This window comes from Lissotriton helveticus, chromosome 9, assembly GCF_964261635.1.
Source record: "Lissotriton helveticus chromosome 9, aLisHel1.1, whole genome shotgun sequence".
NCBI classification, from domain to species: domain Eukaryota; kingdom Metazoa; phylum Chordata; class Amphibia; order Caudata; family Salamandridae; genus Lissotriton; species Lissotriton helveticus.
Genome location: NC_136070.1, coordinates 3,116,746 through 3,130,635, shown reverse-complemented (window position 1 = coordinate 3,130,635; position 13,890 = coordinate 3,116,746). Strand labels below are relative to the sequence as shown.

At 47.2% G+C, this 13,890-nt stretch overlaps 1 protein-coding gene across 2 annotated transcripts in view; it reads right to left on the bottom strand.

Moving 5' to 3' along the window:
* LOC144780842 (fibrous sheath-interacting protein 1-like) overlaps positions 1–13,355 on the bottom strand; it is a 746,598-nt gene extending 733,243 nt beyond the window's left edge. For both annotated transcript variants that reach the window (XM_078659336.1, XM_078659337.1), the window contains exon 1: positions 13,230–13,355. The gene's annotated coding sequence lies outside the window, so the exon portion shown is untranslated. The remainder of the gene's footprint in view (positions 1–13,229) is intronic.
* Between the last annotated feature and the right edge of the window lie 535 nt (positions 13,356–13,890).

Here is a 13,890-nt window from a genome sequence, read left to right as displayed (position 1 = left end):
ATAAAAATGGTAATCCTCGCCAAATTTCTATATTTATTTCAGAACATTCCAATCCCACTCACCAACAAGTTTTTCAGTGCTCTGCGGTCCCTATTGATCAAGCTAGTTTGGGGCAAAAAGACACCCAGGGTGCAATGGCAAGTGATGACTCTTCCCTATGACCGAGGTGGATATGGGGTCCCTGATTTGCACTTATATTATCTGGCAGCGCAGTCCAGTTTCACGCATGCATGGTACCATCCCAATGCTAGGGTTACCTACCTCCACGCTGAATCTGACTTCGTCCTCCCTGCCACACTGGCCTCTGTTCTACCCACTGGTATCCCTCAAGACCCTAAAGATATACAGCCAGTTTACACCACCAGCGAAAAGTTAGTGCAAAGAACCTGCACCAAATTCAACTTCCACACACTGGGGGATCTCTTTCCCGCAGGTCATAGATTTGATCTGGAGGATATGTCCACATTTTCGGAGGCTACGTTCATGGATAGGTTTGTACCGGCCAGACTGCACGCAGCACTACGAGACAGATTTCCAGACTACCCGCTGGAACCCCCTTCATTTTCCCCCCTCACATTGGTGATAAGACAGCAACAAGAGGCTACATCTCATATCACAGCTGTATAGGGCTTGCTCTGATGTAATGCCAGTGGACGACACGAGGGTCCACTCCGCCTGTGAGTCAGACCTGGGCAATCCAATTACGGACGAGCAATGGCTAGCCTGCTGCAGGGATACTAGAACGGTATCGTTGAATAGCAAACATAAACTGAAACACTTTAAATTCCTGCGTAGACTTTATGCTACACCCGCTAGAGCACACAAGATAGACCCATCCAGACCTCATTCCTGTCAGCGTTGCCAGGCCCCACAAGCAGACTTCTCGCATCTGGCCTGAAGCTGCCCACGGATCCATGATTTCTGGGTGGAAGTCAAATAAGCTTCTAAGCAAAATGATTCACATTCCGTTGGAACCTATGCCCGAAATAGCACTACTGGGGTGTGTGGTGCAAATTCCCCTGAAGGTTCGTAGATTTGCTGCCATTTCCTTACTCCTAGCTAAAAGAGAAGTGTCAATATTTTGGGGTAGTAAGAGAGCACCAAAGACAACTGGATGGTTACAAAGCTTGGCGACCTGCTCAACAACGTGGCGGTTCCAGATAGCTGGGACGCTACTAGCTGGCGCAGGTAATTTGCTTTACAAACTACTAAAATACTTTTAATCATTTTTAAAATCACTTGTATCTTGTGCACCATAGGAATATCACAGCAGTTGCTACTCACGTTCTCTGGGCACTCCCCCGCCCCGGTCCACCACGGCAAGTGCCGTTTGAGCGGAGGGCTCCAGGGAGTTGCTTAACATACTCACTTCCAGTCGGGGGTTAGCGTGCTAGTTGCCGCGCCCCCAACACTATTTAGTTAGATGACAGAACGCATGCACAGCGGACGCGCGCAGCTGGCGCGCCAAAGGCAAGCCCGCCTGCGCCCGTCCGCGCCTGTACCGGGCCAAGGGCCCCTGGCCCAACTCACTCAGAGAATAAGGTAATTACTTACTCAGGTAGCGACCTCAAATATCTTCGCCCAGTAACTAACTGTCCTCTGGTGGAGTTAGATACCTCCCTGAATCCCCTACACAATACATGCCCTATCTGTGAATTACCCATATTCACCCAGCCTAACTCAAGAACCTCCCAAGTACATCCCCCTCTCACCACTCATGGAACGGTTACTGCAGCAATGGTGAACGCTCGCTCACTAGTCAAACATAAATATGAGATATATAATTTTATCACGGAACGTGACCTTGATGTGATGTTTATAACCGAAGCTTGGACAGACGCATCCTCAGGTCCAGACCAGAGGGTTACACATCCGTCCGTCAAGATAGACCCATCAAAAAAGGGGGAGGGCTAGCGATAATCCACCGGAAAAAAAATTCCATTAAAATTGAAAATATATCTCTTCAAACTTTCGAAGCAATGAGCTTTTCCATCTTGCTCACCCCTTCCCAAATCTTCAAAGGCATCCTATTGTATCGACCCCCAGGATTGCGGACTGCCTTTCTTGCCTCACTGAACAAATTACTGGAACTCGTGGCCACTGAACCCAACATTACTATTCTGGGTGACTTTAATTTTCATCTCGAAAATACAACTGATAACGATACAATCTTGCTATTATCAGAATTAGAGGCACTGGGTCTCTCACACCGAATAGATGACCCTACACACATAGCTGGACACACGTTAGATGGCCTTTTCTCCAATGCACTAACTATCTCCGTAAAAACCATTCTCCCCCTGGTCTGGACAGACCACTACGCCATCATATTTAATATTATTACTGACAGAAAATCAACATCGAACACTGCTCCTATTCCCCGTATTCCCACTAAAGCTTGGAAGAGTATGGACCCTGAACAACTCAAAGCACACCTAACCTGTACCCAACCGGAACCCTCCTTAGATCCTGATTTAGCAGCATCAAACTACTCTATCTGGCTGAATAATGCTTTTGATGTACTTGTGCCAAAAAAAATATTCTCGAAAAACCGCTGCTCCCCATCAGCCCCCTGGTTTTCTGAAACCCTAAGAGCACAGAAGAAAATCTGCAGGAATCACGAAAGGCAGTGGCGTAAAAACTACAATAATCAAGAGAAAACTCATTACAAAGACTCTCTCAACAAATACAAACTGTTAATTGCTCAGGAGAAAAACAAGTACTACATTACTCAGATTGAGACCGCCTAAAATTCCAGTAAACAGCTGTATCAGGTAGTTGCTAAATTATCTGGACAAGTCTCAAACTGTAATCCAGCTCCTTCTCAGGCATTATGCAACTCCCTTGCTGATTACTTCTTTGAAAAGGTTAACGACATCTACACCAATTTTTCATCTCAAACCCATAAATATAACCAGCCATTGAATCGTGAACCCCTGGAATGTGAACACTCCTTAGCAAAATTTGAAAGCACCACTCCTGAACAGATTTCAAACCTAATAGCTACTATTAAATATGGCTCTTCTACCGACCCCTGTCCCCCATCAATACTTAAGCCACTAGCGGACTTAGTCGCACCCATACTGTCTAACATCTGCAATGCTATGTTTGTATCTGGCACATAGCCAAAGATTTGGAAAAAAACATTATTAAACCACCTCTAAAAAAATCTAATCTGGACATGAACGAACCTAAGAACTATAGACTAATAGCAAGTCTTCCTTTCCCTGCCAAAATTTTTGAGAAAGTGATCAATACACAGCTCTCTAAATATATCGAAGATCACCAACTCTTGGATGATACTCAGTTTGGCTTTCGTAAAGGCCTCGGTACAGAGACTGCGTTAATTAAAGCAACAGAGGATTTAAGAATCATTCTAGATCAAGGAGGAACGGCTGTCCTTATACTGCTGGATTTATCAGCAGCTTTTGACACGGTCGATCACACCATCTTGATCGACCGTGTCTCTCACATGGGCATTTATCAGACAGACAAAGCTTTATTATCCTCCTTCCTTACCGACCGTACTCAATCGGTAAACATCGGTCCCTTTAACTTCTCTCAATTAGCCCTCCCTTGTGGTCTCCCCAAAGGATCATCCTTAAGTCTGACACTCTTTAATATCTATGTGTCGGGCTTAGCTAAAGTCATCAAATCACACGGGATGGGACTCACATCCTATGCCGACGACACCCAACTGGTGCTCAAGGTACATAATGACGGTGACATAGTAGCAGCTAAATTTCAGAAGGACATGCTCGCCATCAGCAGTTGGATGACCACAAACTGTCTCAAGTTGAACTCTGAGAAAACAGAGGTCATGATATCTGGTAATTTACTGCCTACTTAGTCACCCAGTTGGTGTCCTGCGTCACAAGGCCTTCCCCCAGTACCTGTCACCAAAGTCAGAAACCTGGGTGTCATATTTGATGACAGGTTGTCCTTTGCATCTCACGCAAATACTGTGGTATCATCTTCATTCTTCAAGATGCAAATGATAAAAAAACTACTACCATTCTTACCCTTAAATGCAGGAAAAACACTGGTTAGCACTCTAGTAATGTCAACCATCGACTATTGTAATGCTCTTCTTATGAATGCCCAAAATAAAGTCATTAGTGGACTTCAACTTGTTCAAAACTGTGCGGCCAGAATGCTATCTGGAACCCCGAAACAACAATCTATGTCGCACATCATCTGACGTTATCATTGGCTTTCTGTGAGAAACCGCATAAAGTTCAAGGCTCTGTGTATTGACTACAAGGCATCTCGCAAAGCTGGTCCCCTCTTCCTCAACAATGCCTTAGAAACATATGTTCCCTCTAGAGACCTCCGGTCCTCCACGGCTAGTCTCCTCTTGGTCGCCCGTACAAGAACTGTTACCTGGGGAGATAGACGCTTTACCGTGGCCACTGCAAAACTCTGGAACACCCTCCCAGCAGAGATTAGATCTAGCCAATCTCTATTGGTTTTCAGAAAAAAGACAAAAACCTGGATATTCAACCAATAGAAGGAAGACAAGACCCGGGTATTCAGCCAGCGGCTCCCTGATATATGATTCTAGTCCACGATCCTCTAGCGCCGAGACACCCATGGGTATTTGGGTGCTCTACAAATCGTAAAATAAAATAAATAAATAAACAAAAAGTGATATATATGCCAGTACTGTTCCAACGTCATCTAGACTCAAGGATATCTGGGGGCCGATCCGAGCTTTCCTAGCTTCACAACAGCAAGCCCTTCCTACACAACAAAAGCAGGGTATGGAGCCGACGGGTGTGGGTTGATGGGGATATTGTATTCATAATGTGATTGTGTATATCCTACATAGTATGATACAAGGAGCCGAAGTTATAATTGGAGCTAAGTGGCAGGTCGGGAGAAGTAGCCATCGATTGTAGGTCTGCCATGTTAACTACTAGGATTTTAGAATGCATCAGTTGTGCTGTGATCACCGTTGCGCTGTCATATTGTGCCTTGATGAGTCTGCTGAAATGCCCATGTCTAAATGTAATTGAACTATGTGCTCTGCTTTACCTTTTCAAAAACTGCTAAATAAAGTTTTAATAAAACAAAAAAAAACTTTTTGTCAGTCTTGAGGTGTTCCAGAAGACCACCGCAAAAAAAACCTGCTCGACAAATAAGGGTCATTAATGTAAGAAGTAACATCCTCCGCTACATATGTGATGGTCACAATGAGCGGAGATCTGTCCTTGAAAGGTTGTTGAACCCTGGTTTGGCAATGCTCATAAAAGTGAGATCTTCAGATAAGTCTTCCTAAATGATGGGCCATAGGCCGACCAAATGAAGGTGTAGGATATTTTCACCGTCAGTCTGCTTCAGAATGCCACTTACCAACCGTTTTGTATGGACAGCAATCCAGTTAGGGAGATTCTTCTCCAACTTGGTCACTGTAACAGAACTGCTACAGGATCTCAACAAACACAACATAGCTTGGTCATGGACAAAGAATCTTGGAGGGAGCTTCCAAGCCACACAAGATGAGCCACTGCAAGATGTCATCTTTAAATATTTCAGCCGTGGCAAGGCCACAGAATTACAGGTGGAAATTAGGTTATGTGGGATGCAGCTCGCGTACTCGAAACCCAAAGCACAATGTGTGGGTCTGATGTTATTTGCAGGACAAGCTTTGGCTGAAACGGAAGCTTGGAACTTACAAATAATGGAGGCAAATGCCAGCAATAGAGTCATCAGTATTTTCATTTGTATCAGTATGGACACAGATTAAATGCTGTAGCAGATCATAGGTCACCAGCACTATTTCAGGGGTTTCCCTCACCCTCCGCCCATCTCACCCCAAAAACAGTAAAATGGACATTAAAGCCACGGGAATATGGCCTTACAGGCCCAGAGCCAAGATACCTTTCTCGACATCCACAAACACATATTAAGGCGTAAAAGCTCAAATCAGACACCATTCAAGAGAATGAAAAGCTGATTGTGCGCTGAGAAATATATGAGAGCACAAGATCTAGTAAATGCTTTCTGACTTCTTACATGGTTATGAAGCGCAGAGCATGGAAGACATTTCCTAGAGATATACAGACACCATGAACCCCAACCATCAACACCATAGTACAAGCACTGATGCGGTCATGGCAGTCCTGGGTGATATGTATGTTGGGTCAACGAATGCTGCCAGGAACCCCCAGTGAGGACAAAGGCCAGTCCTGGACTGTAACAATGACCCACAGACCGCAATTGGTTATAATGAAATAACAAGTCTGCAAGAACTAGTACGTTGGATCAAGCAACAGGGGAGTGATTGCACTGACAATCGCCATTACAACCATAAGGATGAGATAAGGGAACTACGTTCTCAATGATAACGAGCGATTCCTGAAGCGCTAATAGTGACTTGTAAGGGGGCGGAGTTATCTTTAAAAGGTAGTTCCGCCTAATGATCAGTGCTGATTATTTGTTTCACGTCAGGCTTTGGTTTGGCGTTTTCCAGTGACCACAGATGAGTGGTGGGGGTTAGGATGCATTGCGAACTGGCGTATTTGATTGTCCAATTCTTATTTGTAGTATGTCCTTGTTGTTTTACAGGTACTGGTATAGGAGAGGGATATTGATTTGGAGCATTTTTCTCAGACAACCAACATTGATGTTGTTTTTTCCCTTCTAGACCTCCCTCCCCGCTGTTCTCTTCCACTCCTTCCCTCGCTTGATCACCTAAGAAATCTGTGCTATTATAGCAACCAGACTTGAGACTGTTGAGAGGTGGACTGTTTATTATTTATTTATTAATGCGATTTATAGAGCGCGAACAAATGCCCGAGGGCGTCTCGGCGCTGTGGATGAAGCAGAGAGAGGGGAAGAAAGAGGAGGTGGTTTTATTGGCAGAATAGCCACGTCTTTATTTTACGTCTGAAGATGGTCAGAGTGGGGGCAGCCCTAATGTCTGCGTCAAGGGAGTTCCATAGTTTGGCCGTTGACACCGTAAAGCTGCGGTCATCCCATGTGACCGTCCTGGTGCGTGGGACCGTCATAATGGAAGCGTTCCTAGATCGAAGTGATTGTTTTGGGACATAGAAGGCAAGGGATTTAGTAAGGAATAGCGGGCCTTGGTTGTGTGAGGCTTTATATGCGATGCAGAGGGCTTTAAACTTGATTCTGTTTTTCACAGCTAGCCAGTGGTATCTTTTGATGATGTGGGCGATCGGTTGGAATTTTGGAGTGCCTGAGAGCAGTCTGGCCGCAGCGTTTTGGATGGACTGCAGCCTTTTAATGATTTTATGTTGGGCATTGACCAGGAGTCCGTTGCAGTAGTCCACTGAGGACATGACAAATGAGGTGACCAGTGTTTTGCCAGACTCGGGGGGGGGGGAAGGAATGGAAGAATCTTTTTTATGGTTTTAAGTTTAAAGAAAGAAGATGATACGATGGAGTTAACATGTACCGCATAGGTGAGTTTGATGTCTATGATGATTCCCAAATTTTTAACCTTGGTTACTGGGAGAGGTGGGGGACCTAGGCTGGCGGGCCACCAGGCGTTGGGCCAGGTATGGGTGAGCTTGCCAAAAGTCATGACCTCTGTTTTGTTCGAATTTAACTTGAGGCAGTTGGCTGACATCCAATTGCTGATGGCCAGCATACCCTGATGGAAATTGGCCGCTATTTTGTCACCGTTCTCTTTGATGGAAAGAACCAGTTGGGTGTCGTCAGCATATGATGTTAGGCTCATCCCCCAGTCCTTAATGACCCTGGCTAAGTCAGTAACATAGATATTAAATAATGTTGGACTGAGGGATGAGCCCTGAGGGACACCACATGGTAGGGTCATTTGTGCTGATTGAAATGTGCCCAACTGGACAGTCTGAGTGCGGTGAGCAAGAAAAGAGGTCAGGAGGTCTTTAGCTTTGGCTTGGATGCCTATGGCATTGACACGACCGATCAAGATGTTGTGATCGACCGTGTCAAATGCCGCTGTAAAGTCCAGTAAAATGAGCACCGCTGCTCCGCCCTGGTCGAGCCGTTCTTATCTCATCGGTGGCTTTGATGAGCGCGGTCTCAGTACTATGGTGTTTCCGAAAGCCGAATTGGCTGTCGTCTAGAAGGGAGTGTTCTTCAATGTATTGGGAAATTTGGGAGTTCATGAGTTTCTCTGCGATTTTGGCTGGGAATGGCAAGCCAGCAATCGGTCGGTAGTTGCTGGAGTCATGTGCGTCGAGATGGGGTTTTTTCAGCAGGGGTTTAATGATCGCGTCCTTCCAAATAGTGGGATAGCTTCCGGTATTGAACATGGTGTTAATGATATTGGCAAGTTGGGGTGCTATAATGTCTGATATGGGAAGGAGAATGGATGAGGGGCTGGGATCCTTGGCAGATCCTGATTTAATGCTGTTCATGGTTTTGGCAACTAGCGTAGGGTTGGTGTTATGGAATTGTGAGAAAGAGGGGTGATCTGTGGGGTTTACAGTGGGGTTGCATTTGATATTTGTTATTTCCGCGAATTTAGTGTATATGTTGTTTACTTTATCGAAGAAGAAAGTGGCCAGGTTGTTGCAGAGGGATTGGGTGGGTTTAGGAATTGATTGGGGGGGCAAGTGTGATAGCTTGGCTACTACTTGGTAGAGTTCCTTGTTTGAATTTTGAGCTTGCCCGATTTGGGAGGAGTAAAAGTTGCTTTTAGCTTGGCAGATCGAGATTTTATATCGGGTAAGTTCTTTTTTGTAAATTTCCTTGTCCAGACATTTAATTTTTACAAATTAAGCACTAGAGAAATCTAATCATTTTGGGTCCATGCTGTACTCAGCCAAGTACCGACCAAAGCAACTCTTCGATCTGGTCAAAACTACCGACAACCCCTCCGTGCCCACATCCAGGAAATCTGAAGAGCCACCATCAAAAGCAGAGGAGTTGCTGCAGTTCTTCGACTCCACAGTTCCACAGCTAATAAATCATGATATCCACCCTACCTCTCCGCAGGCGTACAAATTCAAAGAGACTTGGCAACTATTTCATTCTGTTACACAGGAAGACTTACTCAAGATTATCATAAAAACAAAACCCTCAAACCACATTGTAGATGCAATCCCTGGTGACACTGCAAAAGACCTTTATTCCCACATGCTTTCCAATTGGAACATTTCCTGAAGGCCTCAAAACTGAACAAGTCACACCTATCCTTAAAAAAACCTCTGCAGACACCAACGACCTTTGCAACTATCGCCCGATCTCCAACATTCTGTTCCTCTCAAAAATCATTGAAAGATGTGTAGCGGAGCACCTCACCCAACACAAAAACAACAACCTCCTAGATGAATTCCAATCAGGTTTTAATCTGAGCTACAGCACAGAAACCACTCTATTACAGGCGGTTGATGATGTTCTTCGAATTCTAGACACAGACAATCCTTGCCTCTTGATTCTTCTCAATCTATCATCAACCTTTGACATGGTCAATCACTGTACGCTCCTAAACGCATTAAAAAAATCGAATGGGCATTGATGGCATGCTTCAGAAATGGTTGGCCTTTTTCCTCATGGGTAGGTTGCACAGACTTACAATTAAGGACCAACTCTCCCCAGTGGGCCAAGGGGTGTACCCCAGGGGTCCCTCCTTCCCTCAACACTTTTCAACCTGTAAATCGTGCTACTCTGACTCCTTCTTAAGAACTCAGGAGGTCTTCTATCGCCTATACGCACATGGCATACAGCTGTATCTAAAGGTCTACTCACAAAATGATATCTCACTGCTCGCCACCACCCTAAACTTTATTCATAACTGGATGTCCCCACATCACCTGCAGCTAAACCCTTCAAATCTGAATTTCTCTGTATCTCCCTTTCGACATCAACATCTCCGCTGCAATCATGGATGGACTCACACAACATCCTCAACAACAAACCAACCATTGTTGACATGGCCAATTCTCTGAACAAATCAGAACCATGGCCTAAAGTGCTAGCTATCAACTACGTCTTCAGTGAGAAATTTGCCATTACATCCCAGAACAAGATCTTAAAGCTCTTACTCATACACTGGTGCGCTCTAAAATAGACTATTGTAACTCTCTCCTGACCGGGCTCCCCAAAACCAATCTCACCCCCTGAAAACAATTCTACACTCAGCAGTAAAGTTTGTTTATGGGACCAAAAGAAATGACCACATTACCCCCATGCTGATCACTCTCTGATGGTTACCAATTGAAGCTTGGGCTATCTACCAGACAGCCCATCACCTCCGGCAGCTCCAGACCGAAACGTCGAAACAATCACCTTCAACCCAAGTGCAACCAGAATCTGGAATTCGCAACCCCAAATCTGCAGTCAACTACCTCGCTGAAGACTTTGAAAACAAACCTGAAAGCCCTTCTCTTCCAACGGTTTTTAGCTAAAAAATGTAATCAACTCTTGACACAGACATATATACTACCTCAATGGGCTTCATGGCTGTCTACTACCTCAACCGTTTCACGGCCTGTACACTCCGTTTCATTTAATGATCTCCCTTGCTGTATTTGCCACCTTTGGCATTATTCTCAACTGTATTATCTATCATAAACCATCCTTAACTTCCATGTAACTAAATATGTCTTCTGTAAAGTGCTGCAGCTGCTTTGGGTGAAGCTCGCTATATAAAATGCATAACTCAATAAAGGAGCCAGGCCTGCCACCCTGAGCTGCCTCCACTCAGAGCTGCCTCCACCCAGAGCTGCATACCACCCAGAGCTGCATACCACCCAGAGCTGCCTGCCACTCAGAGCTGCATACCACCCAGAGCTGCATACCACCCAGAGCTGCCTGCCACCCTGAGCTGCCTGCTACCCTGAGCTGCCGCAACCCTGAACTGCCGCAACCCTGAGACAGGCCTGCCACCTTGAGCTGCCTGCCACCCTGAGCTGCCTCCACCCTGAGCTGCCTCCTCCACCCAGAGCTGCCTCCACCCAGAGCTGCTTCTACCCTGAGCTGCCGCCTCCACCCAGAGCTGCCTCCACCCAGAGCTGCCTGTCATCCTGAGCTGCCTGTCATCCTGAGCTGCCTCCACCCAGAGCTGCCTCCACCCAGAGCTGCCTGTCATCCAGAGCTGTCTGCCACTCAGAGCGGCCTCCACCCAGAGCTGTCTGTCATCCTGAGTTGCCTGTCATCCTGAGCTGCCTCCACCCGGAGCTGCCTCCTCCACCCTGAGCTGCCACCACCCTGAGCTGCCTCCTCCACCCAGAGCTGCCTCCTCCACCCAGAGCTGCCTCCTCCACCCAGAGCTGCCTCCTCCACCCAGAGCTGCCGCCTCCACCCAGAGCTGCCGCCTCCACCCAGAGCTGCCGCCTCCACCCAGAGCTGCCGCCTCCACCCAGAGCTGCCGCCTCCACCCAGAGCTGCCGCCTCCACCCAGAGCTGCCTCCTCCACCCAGAGCTGCCTCCTCCACCCAGAGCTGCCTCCTCCACCCAGAGCTGCCCGTCATCCAGAGCTGCCTGTCATCCAGAGCTGCCTGTCATCCTGAGCTGCCTGTCATCCTGAGCTGCCTCCACCCAGAGCTGCCTGTCATCCAGAGCTGCCTGTCATCCAGAGCATCACAAAAAAACTTTAGACAGGGTCAGAGGCTATTTTTAAAGACCAGAATATGATAATGTGCCCCTAGTATATGAACTCTACAAACAAGAATATCCCATGGTCTGTAAACTACTTATGAATCTGAGGCGTTACTCCCGATTAATGCCGCCAAATAAATTCTTAACTGAAAAATATGCATTATTTTTTCGGATTCCCTTCACTCACCCAGATTGGTGACATGCTTCATCATCTGGGTCTCCTCTGAAAGCTAACCTAGTGGCTTTAAGGGCTATCAAAAATAATAAGCTACTGCAATAAAGTGAAAAAATTATATACAAAATGAGTGCTGGTCACCATACAACCTGATTGCTGGTAGAGCAATATACACGGGGGAGGTCCCCAACAGCCCGATGACCGCGGCGAGGTACCGACGGATAGAGCGGTGCCTCCTGTTTACCTGAGCTGTTGCCAGGTGGGGTGAGGTAGTTCCCTCAGATATTCGAGATTTCTCGAGGAGACTTGAGTATCACTGAGGAGAAATTTGTGTATATTGCTCTACCAGCAATCAGGTTGTATGGTGACCAGAAATCATTTTACATATAATTTTTTCACTTTATTGCAGTAGCTTATTATTTTTGATAGGTCCTGACGAATGCACAAGGCTTACTTTTGCTGTTAATGTGCTGAAACATGTTGACCATTTGAATACCATATAGACAGCTATTGATTGAAACTGTCAAATTGCACTGTTTTTAACCTTGGTTCGCGGTGTACAAGAATAAAATGTTTGGGTCAACCGCGTTCCAATTTTAATATCACTTTCTCACTATTACACTGCATATATTTCCCACTTACTCAACTGCTCACTTCTGATAATTAGATAAACTATCTTTATAACAAAACATCCTCGGGCTCCTTCACCGTTATGATGAAGTTGTAGCCCTTAAAGCCACTAGGTTGGCTTTAGAGGAGACCCAGATGATAAAGCATGTCACCCATCTGGGTGAGTGATGGAATCCGAAAAAATAATGCGGATTTTTTCAGTTAAGAATTTATTTGGCGGCATTAAACGGAAGTGTCATCCTGAGCTGCCTCCACCCGGAGCTGCCTCCACCCTGAGCTGTCTGTCATCCTTAGCTGCCTGTCATCCTGAGCTGCCTGTCATCCAGAGCTGCCTCCACCCAGAGCCCAGCAGGAGATGGATTTTTTTATTTAATGCATTTTTATAAAGCGCTGACTTTACCCAAAGGTGTCAGAGCGCTGTACAATAGAACCCGTTACGTTACATGAGAGAACTGTTGCAGGAATAGAGCAAACAAAAATAGCAAAAACAGACTGTACAAGCAAAAGTAAGAATAAATATGACAAATTTTACAATGACTAAAGAACTTCCTGGCGACCAATAGCAGGCCACTACAGAGAACCACGCCCCTATACCATTCATAACCACGCCCACTACCGAAAACCACGCCCCTATACCATTCATAACCACGCCCACTACCGAGAACCACGCCCCTATACCATGCATAACCACGCCCACTACAGAGAACAACGCCCCGTGCAGATAGACACGCCCCCTTCGGTGGCCCCGCCTCCAAACACTGGTTCCAAGTCGCGCGGGTCCCTGGGCCCCCTTGTACGTCACACAGCTCACCCACGGGGTCACCTACGCCGGTGACCCCAGGGCGGGGCGCGCCCGCCGGACTCTTACCCGGACCCGCTCCCGTCCGGCGCGCGTTGGTACCGTCCACCCGGCGTCCGTTGGTACAGTCCGGCTCCCTCAGACTCCAGCCCGCGCGGCGTCCGTAGCAACGACGCGCAGCACGTGACTCACGCCGGCCTCGGTAATGATGACGCGCCTTACGCGCACGTCTGACGTCAGAGCGCGGGAAGAAGCGAAGCTCAGCGGCTCTGTGCGCGGCCTCTCCACAGGGCCAACGGCCGGAGGGGAGAATGGAGGCCGCCGGGCCCTGCGGGGAGAGTGGAGGCCGCCGGGCGCTGCCTTTGGAGAGTGGGGGCCGCTGGGCCTTCAGGGGAGAGTGGGGGCCGCCGGGAGTGCTCCCCAGCTCCAAAGTCGGCGGCTCGACCGTTACGCCACACCCTCTCCCCTCAGGTGATCCCTAAACACCGCCCAAACTCTCCTGTGTGAGAGGACACGCATAAGGGAGGAAGCAAAGGAGGCCTCGTGAATGAGCCGTTTGCCGGGATCCCACCCTTCAGACCAGCAGAGACGCCGGGATCCCACCCTTCAGACCAGCAGAGACGCCGGGATTGTCCAGATTGCATTTTTATAATTCAGTCACAGGAGCTCATCCGCGCCTCTCGCGTTGTATGTCGAGGGTCGTTGTTTTGTCTTTGATTCCTGATCTAGC